The sequence below is a fragment of the Dipodomys merriami genome, unplaced genomic scaffold, assembly GCF_024711535.1.
Source record: "Dipodomys merriami isolate MVZ:Mamm:240054 unplaced genomic scaffold, mDipMer1.0.p SCAF_370, whole genome shotgun sequence".
NCBI classification, from domain to species: domain Eukaryota; kingdom Metazoa; phylum Chordata; class Mammalia; order Rodentia; family Heteromyidae; genus Dipodomys; species Dipodomys merriami.
This window is the reverse complement of record NW_027205271.1, coordinates 768,629-789,360: the sequence shown is the minus strand read 5'-3', so window position 1 is coordinate 789,360 and position 20,732 is coordinate 768,629.

Here is a 20,732-nt window from a genome sequence, read left to right as displayed (position 1 = left end):
CAATCTTCTGGCCTCCTGTTCTGATGACATAACTTTGAAGATATGGAGCATGAAACAAAATAATTGTGTACATGATTTGCAAGCACATAATAAAGAAATTTATACTATCAAATGGTCCAACAGGACCAGGGACAAATAATCCAAATGCCAACCTTATGTTAGCAAGTGCGTCCTTTGATTCTACTGTTATGTTATTGGACGTAGAACTAGGGATTTGCATCCATACTTTGACAAAACACCAAGAACCTGTGTACAGTGTTGCTTTCAGTCTCGATGGCAGGCATCTGGCAAGTGGTTCTTTTGACAAATGTGTGCACATCTGGAACACAGACAGTTGCTCTAGTTCACAGCTATAGGGGAACAGGTGGAATTTTTGAAGTTTGCTGGAATGCAGCAGTAGACAAATTTTGAGCCAGTGCATCAGCTGGTTCAGTTTGTGTATTAGACCTTCAGAAATAGCGCTACTAGTTGGAAGCCATGGACTGACTATGAATGTGTACATAGCCAAAATGACTGTCCGTGGCCCATATACTGCTACAGTCCCACCTAAACCATGGCCATTCCACTACAGACAAATCTAAGAGAAGTATAACCATGCAATGTATATATACAAAATTGCACTCTGAAGATGACAGAGTTTTGTCACAGCTTGTGAATTATTTTCACCAAGTGCTGGAATCTAATCTGCTGTGCCCCTAAAATAGCATTTAGAAGTTGGGATAAAAAAAAAACAGAAGAGAGAAATAAATATACGCTATAAAAGCAGACCATATAGGTACCAGAGTTTGGATACTAATGACAGCCTTGTTTCTCCTCTTTGAATCAATCAGCAGACACCATTGATTGTATTCTTTTTTCCCTTCATTAGTGAGCAGTTTGTATGTACAGAGAAAATGGATGTAACAAAACTTGCAGCAGTAGTTTGTTCTTGCTTTTAATTTTTTTTTAATTTAATTTAATTTTTTATGAACATACTGTACAGAGGGGTTACAATTACATGGGCAGGATAATGCATATATTTCTTATCAAGCATTGCAGCCTCCTCCTTTGTTTACCCTTCACATCCTTTCCCAGATGGTCCCCGCCTCCCCACCCAATCCTCCTCCCCTCCCCCCGTCCGCACCAACATTGTAAAGCTCGTTTTCAACATGACAACTTGTACTTCTCATTGTTGCAACAGGTCCACCTGTATCCTTAAAAGACTTGCTTTTCCCCACCTCCTCCACAAGTTATACTGACATCAGATATAGTGAAACCAGGGGTTATACTGTGGGGGAGGGACATACAAAGCAACACAGAGATAATCTTATAAATGCTTTAGAAACAAATGCATGAAAGAAAAAAAAACATTAAATTACATATCTAAGGGTTCATTTTCCTAACATCACCTAATCTGACCTTTTCCACTTGACTCATACATATGCTAGATCTTGCAAATAAGGGAAACCATGGGACCTATTTCTTTGGGCCTGGCTTACTTCACTTACTATAATTTTTTCCAAGTTTTTCCATTTCCTAACAAATGGGGCAATGTCATTCTTTCTGATGGAGGCATAGAATTCCATTGTGTATATATACCACATTTTATTGATCCATTCATCTACTGAGGGGCATCTGGGTTGGTTCCATATCTTAGCTATGGTAAATAATGCTGCAATAAACATAGTTGTGCTGGTAGATTTAGTGTGGTCTTGTTTGTAAACATTTGGGTATATGCCCTAAAGTGGGATTGCTGGGTCATAGGGGAGCTCTATGTGAAGTCTTTTGAGGAACCTCCATACTGCTTGCCAAAGTGGTTGAACAAGTTTACAATCCCACCAAAAATGAAGTAAGGTTCCCTTCTGTCCACATCCCTTCCAGCATCTGTTGTTGTTAGAGTTCTTGATTTTTGCCATTCTAACTGGTGTGAGGTTGTATCTCAATGTTGTTTGGATTTGCATTTCTTTTATGGCTAGGGAGGTTAAGCAATTCTTCATGTGTCTATTGGCCATCCTTCTTTCTTCTTCAGAGAGGTTTCTCTTTAAGACTTTAGCCCACTTATTTATTGGGCAATTGGTTCTTTGAGGATTTGTTGTTGGGGGATTTAATTATTTGAGTTCCAAGTATATTTTAGATATGAGACCCTTGTCTGTTCTATGGCTAGTGAAGATCTTCTCCCAATCCGTGGGCTTTCTATTGATCTTGCTATATATGTCCTTTGCCATGCAGAAGCTCAGCAACTTCATGCAATCCCATTTATCCAACCTTTCTTTGATTTGTTGTTTCCGGGTCTCTATTAAGAAAATTTCAGCCTGCACCAAGGAGACCTAGGGTTTCTCCTATTCCATCCTGTATTGTTTTCACAGTGTCTGCTTTGACTTCGAGGTCTTTGATCCATTTGCTGTTGATTCTGGTGCAAGGTGATATATAAGGATCGAGGTTTAGTTTTCTACAAATAGTTAACCAATTTGCCAGCACCATTTACTGAAGAGGCTCTCTTTCTTCCATTCTATTGTTTTCGCTCCCTTATTAAAGATTAGATGGCTATAGGTCTGTAGGTTCATTTCTGGGTTTTCAATTCTATTCCATTGGTCCTGAGGTCTGTTCTTATGCCAAATTTTGTTTTTGGTTTGTTTATGGATTCATGAAGTATGGGAGTGAATCAGTTTCTTGTTTATATTTTTTTTCACCTTTTAAACAATAAAAATTTTCTTAAAAATATTTTAAAGCGTTCTTTAGAAGAGGTAGATTTTTGGTCCATTTTTGGCTCCCAGAGCATATGTTCAACTGGTGCATATTGTGGAGAGTGGCATTGGACATTAAATGAAAGCATAGGACTTTGGTCATGTCAATCTAGATGAGACATCCATTAAGAAGGATATTATGCTCTGTTTCTGTTTCTCTTTCTCTTTCTCTCTCTCTGTCTCACTATATTTTATTTTAGTGATGTGGCTTAAATACAATAGGTTATTTTGGGGGACATATTTCTGCCAATTAAAATCTAGAGGGGCACAAATGTTTTGCTTTTCTTTAAGGACCATTGAAGATACAAAAAAATCTTCTGATGTTTTGTAACCATAAGTAAATTATGGATAAAATTTGCACTATTGCAAAAAGGAGCAAAGTAGTTTGGGGCTTTTAAAAAATTGTTTTGCTTTGATTTTTAAGAGAGTAAAATATTTCTGGATGAGGAATAGCTTCTCAAAGTGTCCATCATTCTGTATAGAAGCTTAAATATGTAATGTAACCAAACTCCAGTATTAAAAATCTCTCATGTTATTTTCTTTTATACAAAGCAAGATAATGGCATATAACAACTGCCATTACATGGAAAAATGTTTGCTACCTTAGTTTCAAAACAATGTTTAAGACAAAAGACTTGCTTCAAGGTGTTTTTAAATAGCAGTAATTCAGAATTTGAAAAAGAAAAAAAAAGTGATTGCACTAACCTCACTGATGCTTTGACTCTGCATTTTTGGTACTCGTGACTACATATATATGTCTATATATAGATAGATTTACGCTATTTTTTTCCCCAGAAATCACTACTATATCCTGTCCCTTACTCTGTTTATATCAAGTATTTTCTTAAAAAATATAGGTATAAAATCAAATTTCCTCTTGTGCTCATGCAGCTAAAAGTAAAGAAATAGATAAATGTTAGCATGATCCATGCCTATGTGTATGATTTAAGAAGGTTTGTCATGATCTGCATATGAATCCAGGACTATCAATTTTAAAGAAAGTAGTTGTCAAATTTTTATCTTAAAAATTTTTAATTAAGGATCAAGCTTAGCAAATTTATAACACTACTTCTGTTACTAATTATTTTGAGGGCTTTACTAGTAAAAGTTTAACCTATGTTCTAAGTTGAACTATAAATTGATTTAACCCAAGTAATGCAACTCTTTATTTTCAGCATCTGTTGTTTTGTTATTTTACAAAATAGCATTGATTGAAGCAAGTCTTAGTTTACTAAGGTAGGGTAGCATTTGCTATTGGTGAAAAGAATAATTTCACTATACTATGATACTGTAATGTTTTTAAAAATTTACATCCAGGGAGATAGTCATTCACGATGGTTTTGTGCCAGTTGTTTTTAGGGTTTTGGATCACGTTAGAGTTATTTAGAACTTAACAGCCCTGTGACTTATGTAGGAAACCTAATATGCTGAGTATCTGGCACTTGATATCCTGCTTTTATTGCTAGAGATCCACATCTGTGTTTGACTTCTCTTGTTGTTTAAAAAAATAAATAAAAATAAAAAAATCTGTGCAATAATTTTTAAACATGCTCCCAGGAATATACACAAATGTTTTGAGTATTTTTAAGCTGCATTTTCCTTTAGGGATGCATGGCCAATTGCACTGAAAATAAATGTGAAAGTCAGCTGTGATTATTGATAGTACTTTTTTATTTTGATATGGACAATTTATTCATTTGGATACAGTTAATGACTTTTTCCCAGCTGATTTAAAAGATAGTCAAGAAATTCTGCAATATAGCTGCCAAAATAGACAGCTACATTTTTATGATATTGTCATCTTTTCTGTTTTTTTATTCTTCTGCTATTTTACTTAAATCATAATAGCCAAGATAGGACATACATTTAAAGACTATAAATTCAGAGCTTTATTATCCTGAAGTCTAGGGTGTTTCAAGTATAACCTTCTCTGAAAGGTTTCCATGTCATAAGCTGGTTCTTCATGAGCATCCATGTTTTGTGAAATTAATGTGATGCATGTTGTTGTTGTTGTTTGCATGGCCTGGACATTGTCCCTAAGCCTTTTTGTGCTCAAGGCCAGCACTGTACTACTTGAAGCAAAGGGCTAATTGCTGTTTTGGAGTGGTAAATTGGAGATAAGAATCTAACATGAACTTTTCTGTTGGGGCTAGATGTGAAAACAGTTGTTAGATCTCAGCAGCCAGAGGAGCTAGAATTATAGGTTTGAGTTACTGGCACTTGGTTTGATGATTTTTTTTTAATTTTAATTATGTTTTAAGATGTTTGTTACACAATTCCATATATATATATATATATATATATATATATATATATATATATATATGAGATGACAAAATCCCTCTAAAAATGTATGAATTTCTACCCATAACATTTACACACACACACATATATATTTCTGAATATATAGACTCCCTTAAAAACTTTTATGCTACTATTTTTTACCCTTTTAATTTCAAAGATATATAGTCTATTTTTCCAAAATTTTTCTAGATTAAAATGACTAATATATCAATAGAAAGTAGAATATATTATTTTCAAGGTAATTTTAGATATACACATGATCTTGTAGTAATATTTATAGTATATTACTTGAAAAAATTCTGTTCAAACCATTAACTATTTGTGTGTAATGACAGGGAGAGAGGAAGTTAGTTCATACTGGTTAGGAATGTGCAATGCTTCAAAAATCTGTTCAATAATTTGTTATAATCACATAGTCAAGCTACCTGACATGGCTTAGTTTTTTTGTTTCTTAATTTATTCAAAATTTTAACATGGATGCATGCACAGTGGTAATATTAAAATTATTAATCAAAATACAAATAATACAAAATCATAGACACATACCAGGCTTTCAATAATTAGCACTTATCATGTTAATAGTAATTTTGTTGAAGATGATGGTGACCACAGTGACCCTGATAATGACAATGTTATGATTGAAAAAGAAAAATTTTTAGACATCTTTGAAGCTAGATTTCCCACATTGAATACATAACAATAAACAGAGTTGGATTACATACAATAAGAATAACAAGAGGAGAGTTTAAATATCAAGAAATACAATCACATAATCAGGTGAGACAGTAAATCCCTAATGTTATTCTTGCAGTCTCTCTAATGTATATTCACATTTCTTGGTGGTATTGTTTGCTTATAAATAAAATCGTTTATTTCCACATGTTTATTATCCCACTTAGATAAAATATAATAAGCTGAGTGCTTTGTTATCAAATGATCTTGTTTGTTCTAGCCTTGGGAACTTAGGAGAAAGCCTTTCACCACCCACATAGCCAGTGGCTTAGTTATATATCCTTAGAAGTTAACAACACATACGTCAAGCATGCTTCACTCATTAGGCAGAAATCCTTGTTCAGTTTTAGTTCCTATCCAGTTCACTGAAGAAAATCTATGTATAAATTTATGAAGAACACTTGGCAACACATACAGCAATAAGAAAATTTTGATGGACTAAGATTAGTTTTCAACCTAGTGTGATTATTTCAAGTAACATTCTCATATAGATACTATTCAATAATGAATGTTTTCCAGTGATATGTTGAGTATGTTCTTCAATGCAACTGTAGACACATGACCCAATTTACATAATACACTTACATATCTGTAGTTGCCTTAAAAAGACACAGCCCTTAGAGCCAGGAGTTAAAATTTATTTTTATTTCTGCATGAAACAATTTGTGACTTTATACCAACAAACTGAATTTGACTCTTTCCTTATTTGTAAGCTAAGGTGGAAAATGTAAGGACTCTTCACTTTTCTTTTTTCTTGCTCTAGGAGTAAGCAAATGTATTCTTCAATATTTCTGGTAGATTACATCCATTTACAAATGAGAAATGTAAGGCCAACAGTCAATGTAGTGAGTAAATAATGATACTAGAATTTGTGTCTGAGCTCTTCCCTCTGCATACTTACAAGAAGCAGTAATTTGTTGATGGAGATTACTAATATGAAAAGACTATGGGGAAAAAACATACTTTGCAAATAGTTCTTTAAGACTAGGTGACCAGTGATGAGTACATGAAATAGACTTGTGTCAGTGGCATAGAAAGGAGTACATAGAAATGATATTAGTGCTGGGCCCCAGAGGCTCATGTCTGTAATCCTATCTACTCAGGAGGCTGAGATCTGAGGATCACGGTTCAAAGCCAGCCCGGGCAGAAATGTCCATGAGACTCTGATCTCCAATGAAAACCACTAGAAAACTCGAAAATGATGCTGTAGCTCAAGAGGAAGAGTGCTCACCTTGAGCTGAAGTGCATAGGGACAGCACACAGGCCCAGAGTTCCAGCCCCATGAACAACAACAAAAAAAGAAAAAAGAAAAGAAAAGAAAAAAGAAATCAAATTAGTAACAGAAACTGAGAAAATCTTGAACGTTCATCTTATATAATGGGTGGAGTAGAAGGGTAAGAAGAAATCTAAAGGGTTCTACATCTATGGCCAGGCAAATGTGTTAGTGATATTCTTGGGGATAAGGATTACAGGTGAAAATGATGGAGTATGGGAAGAAACTCTCTGATAGTTCTAAAGTTTATATTAAACAGATACAAAGATAAGTCTGTCTAGATATCATCAAAATATCCATGACTATGAATATGAAAAAGAATGATAAAATTGGGGGCATTTTTAAAGGGAAGAGGAAAAGAAAAGTTATGACATAAGTGTAGCAATGTGAGTACCAATGTGGACAATATTGGAAGAAAGAGATAAGGAGACAAGAAAGTAATAAAAAACAGATTTACAGAAGTGAAGAAAGGAAAGAATTTGCAGGAAGAAAAGGTCAAAACTGTTACAGAGACATTGAAGGAAATATGCTATTTGGATTTGAAAACTAAAAGGACATAGACTAGTTTTTATTTATTTATTTATTTATTTATTTATTTGTTTGTGGGGGGGGGAGGAGTTCCGGTCATGGGACCTGAACTCTGGGCCTGGGCACTGTTCCTCAGCAATTCAGCTCAAGGCTAGTGCTCTACCACTTGAGTCCCAGCACCACTTCCGTTTTTTTTTTTTTTTTTTTGCTTATGTGGGGCTGAGGAATCGAACCCAGGGCCTCAGGCATGCAAGGCAAGCAATCTACCAGTGAGCCAACTTCCTAGCCTGATAGACAAGTTCAATAAAAACAGTGTTTTGGTGAACTGGTAGAGATGTAAGTCATATTGATGAAATTTTGAGATATGAATGTGAAGCCATCAAATTCTAGATCCATGAATTCAACAGATCCTGTTGATTTTAAATGTTGGGAACAAATGCTTTTATCCTGACCTTAGAAGTATTATACAGATGTAACTGTCATGACCTTTACTTAGATATATTCTGTGAATATTTTTGAAGACTGTTTAACCAGGAGATTATGGATTGAACTATAGCACAGACAAGCCTAATTTGCCCTACAGTTCCAATGAGTGACTCATGTATCTACATCAGTTTGGAATTTTATTGAAATATTGTTAGATATGTTTGGTTATCTTATCAGGCTATTCATTATAAACGTAGGACAAGTACCACCAAGTAAAGGTTGAACATACAGTTTTACTGATGTTACTGAAGACTCCACAAATTGATTCTTCTTTAGAATAGAAAATGCCTTAATAACCATTGATACGTCATAACTGTCATATACTCTATTTAAATATAATTCTTGTTATGGATATCTCCATGCTGAAATAACCCTCTCAATGAACCTGCCACAAATTCTTATATGTAGGAAGTGCTCTTATAAACTTCAAGCTTTCATTGAATGGAAGAGTTCAGACATTACACTCACCACAAGGACTAAATGCCTAAAAAGATAAGACATTTTGTTTTAATGCCTTTCTTTCATTTTCTGATACACATATGAATTTAGGGAAGGATCCTGATGTAACAATAATACAATGGTGACTTGTAATAACACAACATCTAGGATCTAGTGTTAATTCAGTTACTTACTAATTAGCTCCAAAGTGTGTGGATATTTATATTTCTCCTGGGTAAACTAATGAGCTCCAAGAAAATATCCATAAGGAGCCTTTCAATTCAGATATCACTGTTTGTATTAAAATGCCTTAAATTCTACACCCTCTAATATGGTCATAGAGTTATACTGTGGAATTTTTTTCCTCAGAGAGTGAGTACTACCCTATTAGTTAACATGGACAAAGTACCTTCATACATAGACTGGGTGTTTGCAAACAAAAAGTGGTAGTTGAACAATGTTCTTAGCAGTTTGTACATAATAAATGGAAATAGAGCAACTGTGAAATCAAAAGGAACATGCAAAGAGACAAAGGTACAAAGTAGAATGTGCCAAGAAAATGCTGATGTACAATTTCAAATAATGTGCTCAGGTGTGAGGGTGTATTCAAAGTACAGCCTCAGATAATATACTTGGATACCTTGAGAAAAAACTGCATTAAACTATTCTGGGATTATCATACAAGTAGAAACCTGTTAAACTGACTCTCTAATCAGTCACACCATCATTAATTTAGGAAGTATTTTCCAAGAGCATACTGAGAAAAAGAGGACTCATCACAATTATTGTTCAGGTTGAAGTAACGACAACACATAAAGTTTCTTATAAGTCTTCATTTATTTTGGAGCATTAAAGTGGGAAAACGCCAAGTAAATATTTTGCATGTATCTAAATTAAGTGGGACATATTATATTGGTCTCTCTTTAACTTGGAAGTTATATTGTACCCTAAGTTGGGACAATGATCTGCTTTCAGTTATTTTCTTCTCTTCCCCTTCTTTCGCCCTTCCACTTAAAGAGACATAATTGAGCTTGCATTTCTAAATCCTTCAAAATTATCTGAATTTCTCCATACTTCTCGCAGCTTCCTATATCTTTCTCAAGGGAATATATTTTCACTACCATTTTTTTTTATCGTATATGATATTGGATATCTTCCTGTCTAATTCAGTGCAAGATACACATCAGACTCATCCATATATCTCAACACTTGTACCACCATAATATCCTATCTTACTTAGAAATCATGATTTTAGTATGTCTGGGGAGGTGACATTTGTCATTTTTGAATGACCATAATTGATACTTACATGCAAGCATGTTTTAAACCAATATTCCTCTCAGTAGATGAATGAATCGGCATGTTCATTGTGGCGCTGTGGGCTGTGGCAGGGACGAGGAAGAAAAATGGTTGGCTGCCCTCGGTTATTAATCCTGGGGCCCAGGGCTGGCCAGACGGAGAATTTCTCTGCATAGGGTAAGCATTTTTATAGTTATTCCTTTATTTCCTATTTTTGATCTACACACTCGGAAAGAGTGTGCTTTCCTTTTTTACATTTAGGGCAAATTCCTGTTCCTCTCTTGTTAACGTCAGTAGCCTTTTTACAATTCTTCTTTATATGTCCCATTTGACCATATCCAAAACATTTTAGATTTGAGGGTTTGGTTTGTAAAGCATGGCAGGTAGTGGGCATAGCTTCAGCAAACAACTGCATAAGCCGGGATTCAGATGTAATGTCTTTACTCGCCCTTAAATATGTATTTACATCCCCATATTTAATAGGCAATAGGGTTCATCTACAGTCCTCATTAACAGTCACATAAGCCAACATGCCCAGCAGTTGTTGCTGTGCAGCCTCTTCCACAACAGTAAGTTCCAAGGTCAGTTTCAATCATGATAAAAATTCAATATAGGATTTATTAAGTTTTTGAATTACTTTCGTCCAGGAGCCATAATGCTCTCCTACCAGCTGAATCCTCTCCCATGCCTAAATACCTATGTCTCGTAACTACTCATGGATCTCTTCAGGAGAGTTCACTTGTATATGAGCATCTGCATATTGTTCTGTTCTACTCAACATGGGAAAGGTTATGACCTAAAGGCGCGGATTATTGCTTTGTGGATTTTGTCTAGTCCTTTCTGTACATAACTCAGTAAACCACATTTGCCATTGTAGGTACTCAGGATCCTTAATTAGGTTCTACAAAGCATCTTCCAATCCTCGAGAGCAAAATTATTGTAATGTCGGGCAAGCCCCTTAAGCAATTCTTTAACATAATGAGACTGAGGACCATACAACCTCACTGCCTTCTTAAGTTTACCAATATCATTGACAGCAACACCCTCATATCTGGCTGGTTGAGCTAAACCATTCACAGGGTGTGGTCAAATTACAGGATAAGAAAAAATATGCATTTCATCATCAAACTCACTGTCTAAGCCTTCTGTTTTGTGAGGGAGTAACACGGTAAAAATTGCTTTGGCAAGCGGAGGAGCAGAAGGCTGTTTTACTTTCACTTCCTCAGATTCTCTTTCACTCTGCTAATTTCTAACTCCATATGTTGTAATCTTGATAAAAATCAATTCCATTTGTTCAGACATTCTATTTACGCTTTCAGATTGTTCCTTTTCAGGCTTCTTTACCTCTTGTTTTTTCTCCATTAATTGTGATGCATCCTTATCTATTGCGTCCTTAACCTCAGAGTGCAATTGTAAATCTACAATAGAAGGGGTGGCCTCTTTTCTCATTTAAAGCTTTAAAAAAGGTATGTAAAAGAGCCCAAATGGACCTAAATCTAACAGGAATCCTTTCCCCTTCTCGAACAGCTATTTCTACATTGTATTTTACTCATTTCCAATTATCAACATCTAATTTCCCTTCAGCGGGGAACCAAGGATTCCATTCCCTAACTACATTAATACACATTTCTATGTCAAAAGAAGAAATAGTTACACCATAATCAGCAAGAAAATGTTTTAGCATATGTAAGTACGGAGTAGACTTAACTTGTCCCATCACCCTGTAATTTAAAAAGTATTTACCTGAATATACCTTCCTGAATTCAACACTGCAGGTTCCCTGTTTGGGTGCCAGTTGTCAATGTCTAAGGCATTGGGGTCCCTGAGTAAGGGTCACAAAATCACCAGGAGACAGGGGATGCAGAGTGCAAACAGCAATTGCCACTGCATGCTGTGATTTATTGCTCGTGGATATTTCAAGACAAGCAAGTATTATCTTTGCCAAGATTTAGTCAGGAGACATTCACACAAAGAATTTCAACAGCTACAATTTTGCTTAAACTATGAGACAATGTCTTTGTATATTTTTATCTAAACTATTTTAGAGCAAGGTCCAGCCACTTCCCTGTACTCAGGAAAATGCTTGACTAGCAGTTCGTCTATACTTAAGTAAGCAGAAGAGCTACTTCCTCATCTCCCAGGAGTCTGACATGAGCTTTGAGATAGGGTGAGAGAACATATTCCCTCTCTAGCCTGGCATGCCAAGAGCTTTCCACATACACAAATACAGTCCTCAGATAATCCTGAGGCCTGAGCCTGCATCATTCTGCCCCTCCAACACAGACCCTGAGGCTTCACACAGATTGTCTCACCAACTCTTCTATTACTTTAAGCAAAAACAAAGCAAAGCAAAGCAAACAAAATAGACTTTATGGTTAATTAAGCTGGTACTAAAGATTCCAGGCAGAATTATACTGTTAAATGATGTTAGTAAATATGTTTTGTAGATACTGATCTCACATGTGTCACAAAAATAACCATGGATTCATAACTAGAAACTCTGAAGTGTAAAGTATATTAATTAAGTGAGTTTCATTAGGTACCCAATGAAGAGAACACCACACAGTATTCACTCAGGTAAAGTAGTTTATTTACTGAACTGCTGCCCATGCCATACATGATGGAAATGCATGTAAAAAAAATGGGGCGACCTAACCTCAGGCAAGGATGTATCTATGTGAAGGACCAGATGAGGTGTGGCCATTTGAGGGAAACTCTGACCACACTAGATCTGGATGTGACTTCAAGTTCTGGGACTCACCTCTGGTCAGAAGGAAAGTGTGACCAGAGGCTGACCAGGTTGTGACTTAACAGGATGGGGAGGTGGCTGCCTCCAGGTGTGCCAGATACTAGGCAACACATGAAGGGTTGAAACTTAGCCAAGAAGTGGGAATGTGTCTGAATAGGGTCTGCATGGCCTGGGGCAGACCTAACACCAAATACAGGTAGTACCTCTGACATATGAATAATGACTCCAAACAATTCATTCTCAATCATTTTCTTTATTTTTTTCTTTCTTTCATTCTTTCTCTTTCTCGTTCTTTCTTTCTTTCTTTCTTTCTTTCTTTCTTTCTTTCTTTCTTTCTTTCTTTTCTTTTCTTTCTTTCTTCCTTCCTTCCTTCCTTCCTTCCTTCCTTTCTTTCTTTCTTTCTTTCTTTCTTTCTTTCTTTCTTTCTTTCTTTCTTTCTTTCTTTCTTTCTTTCTTTCTTTCTTTCTTCCTTCCTTCCTTCCTTCCTTCCGTCCTTCCTTACCCTCTCTCACTTTTATTTTTTTTGTCGGTTGTGGGATTTGAACTCTGGGCTTGGGCACTGTCCCTCAGCTCTTGAGCTCAAGGCGAGCTTTCTACTGCTTGAGCCACAGCGCCACTTCTGGATTTTGAGTGGTTTATTGGAGATAAGGGTTTCACGGACTTTCCTGCTCTGGCTGGCTTTGAACCGCTATCCTCAGATCTCAGCCTTCTGAGTAGCTAGGATTACAGGTGTGAGCCACCAGTGCCCAGCTCTCTCTCTCTCTCTCTCTCTCTCTCTCTCTCTCTCTCTCTCTCTCTCTCTCTCTCTCTCTCTCTCTCTCTCTCTCTCTCTCTCTCTCTCTCTCCCCTCTTTCACTCACCTTCCCTCTCTCCCCTACCTCAGTATTCTCAACTCTCAAATAATGAACACTTGCTGAGTTGAACTCACAGGCTTGGAGAGCAGCTTAATTGGCATATGTGAAATTTATTTAATGTTTCCTTACACCTCTAACACAGGTCACTGGGATCAAATAATGAACACTCCGTAGCGTGGCATCTTAAGCCATTCGGAGGAGGAAAGCAAGCATGCTCACTACATTCTGTGAGGTCCACCCTAGGAATGTGGGGCAGACTCCCCCCTCCTCTTGCTAAAACTCAGCCCAGTTTCTGGATCAGTAGAGGTGACTGCCTCCAAGTGTCCCAGTTACCCAAGTGACACAAGTACTAGGCAGAGACTTAGCCTCTTGTGGTTCTGAGATTAATGGCATGATTCAACATGATCCACTAGTTTGTTGAGATTGGGACTTCCTAAATTTTTGGTTAGTTTTTGTTCAAATTGTGATCTATTTATTTCTGATTGCTAACCATGATTATAGATGTAATCCAGCACATCAGACTATTCAAAGTTCTTTATCCCACCGGGAAGACGTGAAGTTTATTTTACCAAATGACATACAAGTTGACAGACAGTAAAAGTAAATCCTTAATTCTAGTCAAGATGTTTTATTAATGTGAAACAAAATTACTTAGCAAAATATCTGACTACTGTGATTATACTTTCAAACTTACCCTACACTTTAATATCAAATCACCTATATTAGCCAATGATTCACTCAAATTACCTGTAATCATTTATGTCTTTCCTATCTTCTAGAAGTAGGGAGAACTGGAGCTCACACAATTAACTAAAGTGGTAGAATTTGAGAGGATCACAGTTCTAAATCAGTCTAGGAAGGAAAGTATCATCCATATCAACTTACTAGGTAGGGATATTGGAATGCAATCATGATCCCTGTTTTTTTGGGCTGGGTGTAAAAATTGCTACTCTGTGAGTAAAGTAACTTAAACAAGACAGGATTGGTGGAGTGACTCCAGTGGTGGAATACTTTTCTGAGAAACACAACATCAAAACTCAAATCAACTTCCTAAAGATAAAATAAGACAAGGAAAGAAAGAACAACTCATACTGAGCATGTGTTCAATGTAAAGATTTACACTAAATTATTGTAGCTATTAATACCATCATTTCTAGGATACACACATTTTGTGTCAAGACTAAATGAAAAAAATGACACCCTATATATAAAGCTTTGGTAAAACCCAGATCTAGCTTAAAATGCTAAACACTTAAGTTTGCATATGCAGTGCTGTTGCAGGGTTGTTAAGGTTTATGGAAGTCCATGAACTTGACATGATGAAATTACCTAACCATACATAACCATACATTTCACTGGACAAATACAGCTGATATATATATTGCACAAACATGTGTGTATTTATATATTAAGTGACATATAAATAAAATGAAAAAATGTATAATGAATAAATTTAGTGAGCAGATAACTTTTCCAACGTATTACTTTACCTGAACCAGTTCATGTCTTAAAGTCTCCAATGCTATATCACAGTTACATGGTTGCTGATCCCCTTCAGCTTTTTTATGATATTGTTTTTTTCTTTGTTTTTCAGGTGAAAAGCCTGCCAATAAATATACTTTCATGACATTCCTTTCTTTAGAAAATGAAAAGCACGTTGTGTTATCTGGCTCTTTATGTATCATTAAAATAATTTTTTTATAATTTCAAGTACATATTGTCTTAAATCACACTCATTCTCTTCCAATAGTACCTATGGGAAGGAGAAAATGAAGGATTATTCTGTTACTTTGGGAGTTTCTGTTATTAATAACTGAAATAAATATGAAAATGAAACTCTGAAATTATTTAGAGATGTAACTTGAAAGTTACCTTTATTTTTTTTTAATTTAATTTAATTTTATTTGAGAACATACTGTACAGAGGGGTTACAATTACATTGGCAGGATAATGCATACATTTCTTACCAAGCATTGCAACCTCCTCCTTTGTTTATGCTTCACCTCCCTTCCCAGCCTCCCCCTCCCCCCCACCCAATCATACCCCCCTCCCCCCCACACACCGACAATGTAAAGCTTGCTTTGACATGACATTTTGTAATTCTCCTTGTTGCAACAGGTCCACCTAAATCCTTAAACGACTTGTTTGTCCCCATCTCCTCCACATGTTATACTGACATCAAATAAAGTGAAAGCGGGGGTTACACTGTGGGGGAGGGACATACAAAGCAACAAAGAAATAATCTTATCAATGCGTTAGAAACACATGCATGAAAGAAACGAAAACATTAAAATACATATTTAAGGGTTCGTTTTCGTAACATCACATTATCTGACCTTTTCCGCTTGACTCATACCTATACTAGATATTGCAAATAAGGGAAACCATGGGACCTATGTTTCTTTGGGCCTGGCTTACTTCACTTAATATAATTTGCCTCCATCAGAAAGAATGACATTTCCCCATTTTTTAGGAAATGAATGTTACCTTTATACACACTCATGTTACTCCCTCAACTAAATCACAGAACTTTAAATCAGTAACATTTTTAGGTGGGTGCCAGTGGCTCATGCCTGTAATCTTAGCTACTCAGGAGCTGGGATTTGAGGATAGTAGTTCAAAGCTAGCCCTGGCAGGAAACCTATGACACACTTACTTCCAATTAACCACCAGAAAACCAGAAATGGCACTGTGGCTCAACTGGTAACCTGCTAGCCTTGATCTGAAAAGCCCCAAGGACAGTGCCCAGACCCAGAATTCAAGCCCCATGACCAAGAAAATTAAAAAGGAAAAAAAGGGGGAAAAAGTAATATTTTAAAGCTAATGTGCATATATACACAAAATTTGTCTAGAAATAAAACTATAACAGCTCCTGGACTGGCAACAAAGAGATTAACGTGAAATTGCCTTCAATAATTCATTTAGATGATCTATACTGAGGGCAGGCTACTGGAACTCACATCACTAATTGAAGAGATAGAATTTGAGAGAATCACAGATCAGAACCAGTGTGCAAGGAAAGTAATAAGAATCTCATATCATCCTAAAGGTTCGCATGTTGGAATGCATTTGTGATCCCCGCTACTTGGCAGACAGAGGTGAGGATCTTAGCCTGTGTTCAGCCCTCAGCAAAATGGATAACTTATGAGCAAAGTAAGTAAATCGAAAAATGATTATTCTAATGGTAGAATACTTGTTCAGCAAACGAGTATACTCCTATAAGAGGAAAGTAAAGAGAAGAAAGAAAGAAAGAAAGAAAGAAAGAAAGAAAGAAAGAAAGAAAGAAAGAAAGAAAGAAAGAAAGAAAGAAAGAAAAAAGAAAGAAAGAAAGAAAGAAAGAAAGAAAGGAAGAAAGGAAGGAAGGAAGGAAGGAAGGAAGGAAGGAAGAAAGAAAGAAAGAAAGAAAGAAAGAAAGAAAGAAAGAAAGAAAGAAAGAAAGAAAGAAAGAAAGGAAGGAAGGAAGGAAGGAAGGAAGGAAGAAAGGAAGAAAGGAAGAAAGAAAGAAAGAAAGAAAGAAGAAAGAAAAGAAAAGAAAGAAAGGGAAAAAGAGAGGTATAAATAAAAACCTCAGCATGCATTACATGTTAACAATGACCCTAAATCATTTTAGCTATAAATGCCTTCATTAATTCTGGGCAGAGTCATTTTGTATTAAGCCTGAAAAAACTATAGCATACCACAAACAAAGCTTGGGTAAAATACAGGTCTGCCTTACCCTGTTGGACCAATAGGAGTGTATGTCTAGTGCTGTTGCAGGTATATTAAGGTGTGTGGGAGTTTATCATCCATCTTAATACTCTTTCCTCAACCAAAGTAGAGGATTTAAAATAACTAATATTTTTAAGTTAATGGACACAAATGTGCAAGAAAATTCTAGTAATAAAATGATAACTCATGAAACCTTACTGATACTTCAAAGAGTGCTTTCCAGTTAGAGGAATCATCTTCACATATTTTCACACAATGTGTATCTGCCTGGTAACAGAACCCCAAACTAGACTAAGGCATCTAATAACTATCTAATGTTTATTGTCTTTCGGTAATACCACTTTCTTATCATATTCATATTCATACTAATCAATATTAGTATGAACTCTGTGACTATGATAAAATCACATTTGTAATAAAAGTTACTAGATGGGAACTCCAAGGATGAGGTGGTGTGGGGTTTCTGGTGGAGCCCTGTCTGGTTCAAGGGAGGAGTTTATATTGGCACAGCCTCTGTGGTGGAGCAGGGCGGAGCTTTGAGGGTGAAGGCCAGTTTGTGTAGGGCTTTTAGACAGCAGGGAGGGGACAGGAAAGACTAGACTTGTTAAGAGCAGGGTCTCTTGTGAAGTAGGTGGGAATTTAGGATGGAGACTGGCAGGTGGATGGGTTTTCAGTGGAAGATGGTGGGGTCACTGAGGGAGAGGCTGTTTGGGGCAGAGGTTTGAAAAGAAAGAACAAGGCTACAAAGGAGGAGGTTATGTAGAGGAGGGGTTGTGGTGTAGCACTGTGAGCCCTTGTGGGATATGTAGGGTGAGGTTTTCCATAAGGCAGGGAAGAGAATGAAGGCAAGATACTGACAGAAGTTGGGGATTAAGGTGCAGGAATGCAGAGCTATGTGGGAGAGGCTTTTCAGGGTCTGTAAGAGGGCAGAGCAGTGCTAGGAAGAAGTGGGCTAGTAAGGGGCAGGGTTTCTGGTGGAGAATAGCAGGCCTTTTGGAAATGTGTTAGGATGGAGGTGGGGTTTCTGGCAGAGCAGAATGTAGTAACAATGTATAGAGGAAATTTTCAGGAACAGAGCTTTTTTGAAATTGTATTTTATTTTATTTGTGAACATAATTTACAGAGGGGTTACAATTACAAGGGCAGGATAATGCATACATTTCTTACTAAGAATTGCAGCCTCCTCCTTTGTTTACCCTTCACATCTCTTCCCAGCCTTCCCCCTCCCCTCCCAATCCCAATCCTTCTCCTTCTCCCCTCTTGCCCCCCCCCCCCGCACCGAGGTTGTAAAGCTCATTTTGGACATGACAACTTGTACTTCTCTTTGTTGCAACAGTTCCACCTGTATCCTTAAACAACTGGTTTTTCCCCATCTCCTCCACAAGTTATACTGACATCAAATATAGTGAAAGCAGGGGTTATACTGTGGGGGAGGGACATACAAAGCAACAAACAGATAATCTTATAAATGTGTTAGAAACACATGCATGAAAGAAAAAAAATAAAATACATATCTAAGGGTTCATTTTCCTGACATCACATTATCTGACCTTTTTCGCTTGACTCATACATATACTAGATATTGAAAATAAGGGCAACCATGGGACCTAAGTTTCTTTGGGCCTGGCTTACTTCACTTAATATAATTTTTTCCAAGTTTTTCCATTTCCTAACAAATGGGGCAATGTCATCTTTCTGATGGAGGCATAGAATTCCATTGTGTATATATACCACATTTTCTTGATCCATTCATCTACTGAGGGGCATCTGGGTTGGTTCTATATCTTAGCTATGGTAAATAATGCTGCAATAAACATAGTTGTGCTGGTAGATTTAGTGTGGTCTTGTTTGTAAACATTTGGGTAAATGCCCAAAAGTGGGATTGCTGGGTCATAGGGGAGTTCTATGTGAAGTCTTTTGAGGAACCTCCATACTGCTTTCAAAAGTGGTTGACCAAGTTTACATTCCCACCAACAATGAAGTAAGGTTCCCTTCTGTCCACATCCCCTCCATCATCTGTTTTTGTTAGAGTTCTTGATTTATGCCGTTCTAACTGGAGTGAGGTGATATCTCAATGTTGTTTTGATTTGCATTTCTTTTATAGCTAGAGATGTTGAACATTTCTTCATGTGTCTATTGTCCATCCTTCTTTCTTCTTCAGAGAAGTTTCTCTTTAAGGCTTTCGTCCACTTATTTATTGGGCAGTAGGAACAGAGCTTTGTGAGAGCAGGGATAGGATCCAGTAGACTAGCCTAGTTAAAACAGGGTTTCTGGTGTAGCCAGTCACCACTTAGAAAAGAGGAGTAAGGTTGTGTGGGGAATTCAGTGTTCCAAGGCAGGGCATTAGACTTAGGACAGGGTTTCTAGTAGGGTAAGGCAACCTTCAAAAAGGGACTATGAAGGGACAGGATTTACAGTTGAGCCTGGTGAGACTTCCAGAGGGAGGCCAAAGGATGCAGTGTTTTCCATTGGAGCAATGTGGGAGTCGAGAGATGGGATAGTGTGGTGGGGGTTGTCTAGTGGGGGTTTTCTAGAGCAGGTCAGGCTTGGAGCCATGGGGTTAATTGGAAGTCCTCTTCCAATTAACTTTGAGAAGGAGTGGAAAGTCTACAGGGCAGGGTATCTGGTTGCATAGGGTGTGGATCTCTCGGAGGATCCAATAAGAACAGGATTCATCTCGGGAACAATGCAGCCAGTGAGCGAGTAGATATGGGATGTAGAGAGGCCTGTGGTGGAGCAGGGCTGGCTTTACAGGCAGGAGATGGGCTGTGTGTGAAGCTTCTGGTCAACCAAGGCGGGGCTACAAGGGCAGTTATAGAGAGATGGAGGATTTTTGGTGTAACATGAAGGGCTTTGTGGGAAGAGGTAGGTTCAGGGCTGTGTTTGAGATGTTAGGCCACTTAGAAGTTGACTAGTATGGATGGAATTTCTGATGAAACCAGGAGGGGTCGAGGGAGAAGTCTGGTTGGGAGTGGGGTATGAAAGGGAAGGGAAGAACTTGGAGGTAATAAAAATATGGGAGCAATGGGACTATGAGGTAATAAAATAGTTAGGGAAGGGGTATCTGATGGATGAAGTCAGGATTAGAGGGAGGAGCCCGATGCAGGCGGGGTTCTTGCTGCAGCAAGGCCGATCATAGGAGGAGATTTGGATGTGGCCTGGTTTCTGGTGGTGCAGAGAAGGGATTCCAGAAAGGGGTGGAGTGGAAGAAGGCTTTCCCTGTAGCAGAGGCGGGCTTTCAGGAAGGATTCTGGTTGCAGTCAGGGCCTTGAAAGTTTATAGAAGGACTACCAGGGGGTAGGTTAATTAAGGTTGGACTTTTTAAGACGAGGCTGAATGGAAATGGGTTTCCAGTGGATCCAGTAAAGTTTTATGGGAAGGAGGGGATAGGAAAGGGACAAGACTTAGTGAAGAGTGGAGCTACAAAAAATAAACAATTATTCTAATAGGAACACCATTTTCAGTCAGTGTAGTATTATATTACTTTTATGTATGCAAGAGATATTGGAGAAAGTAAGCAAGTAATAATTTCTTCCTAGTGAAATTTTTCTTTATTCCTGTTGAGTGAAAATAAAACCACAGGTCACATCAGGTTCAGAGGCCCACAGTAGACTCAGACACATGAAGTACTGGACTTG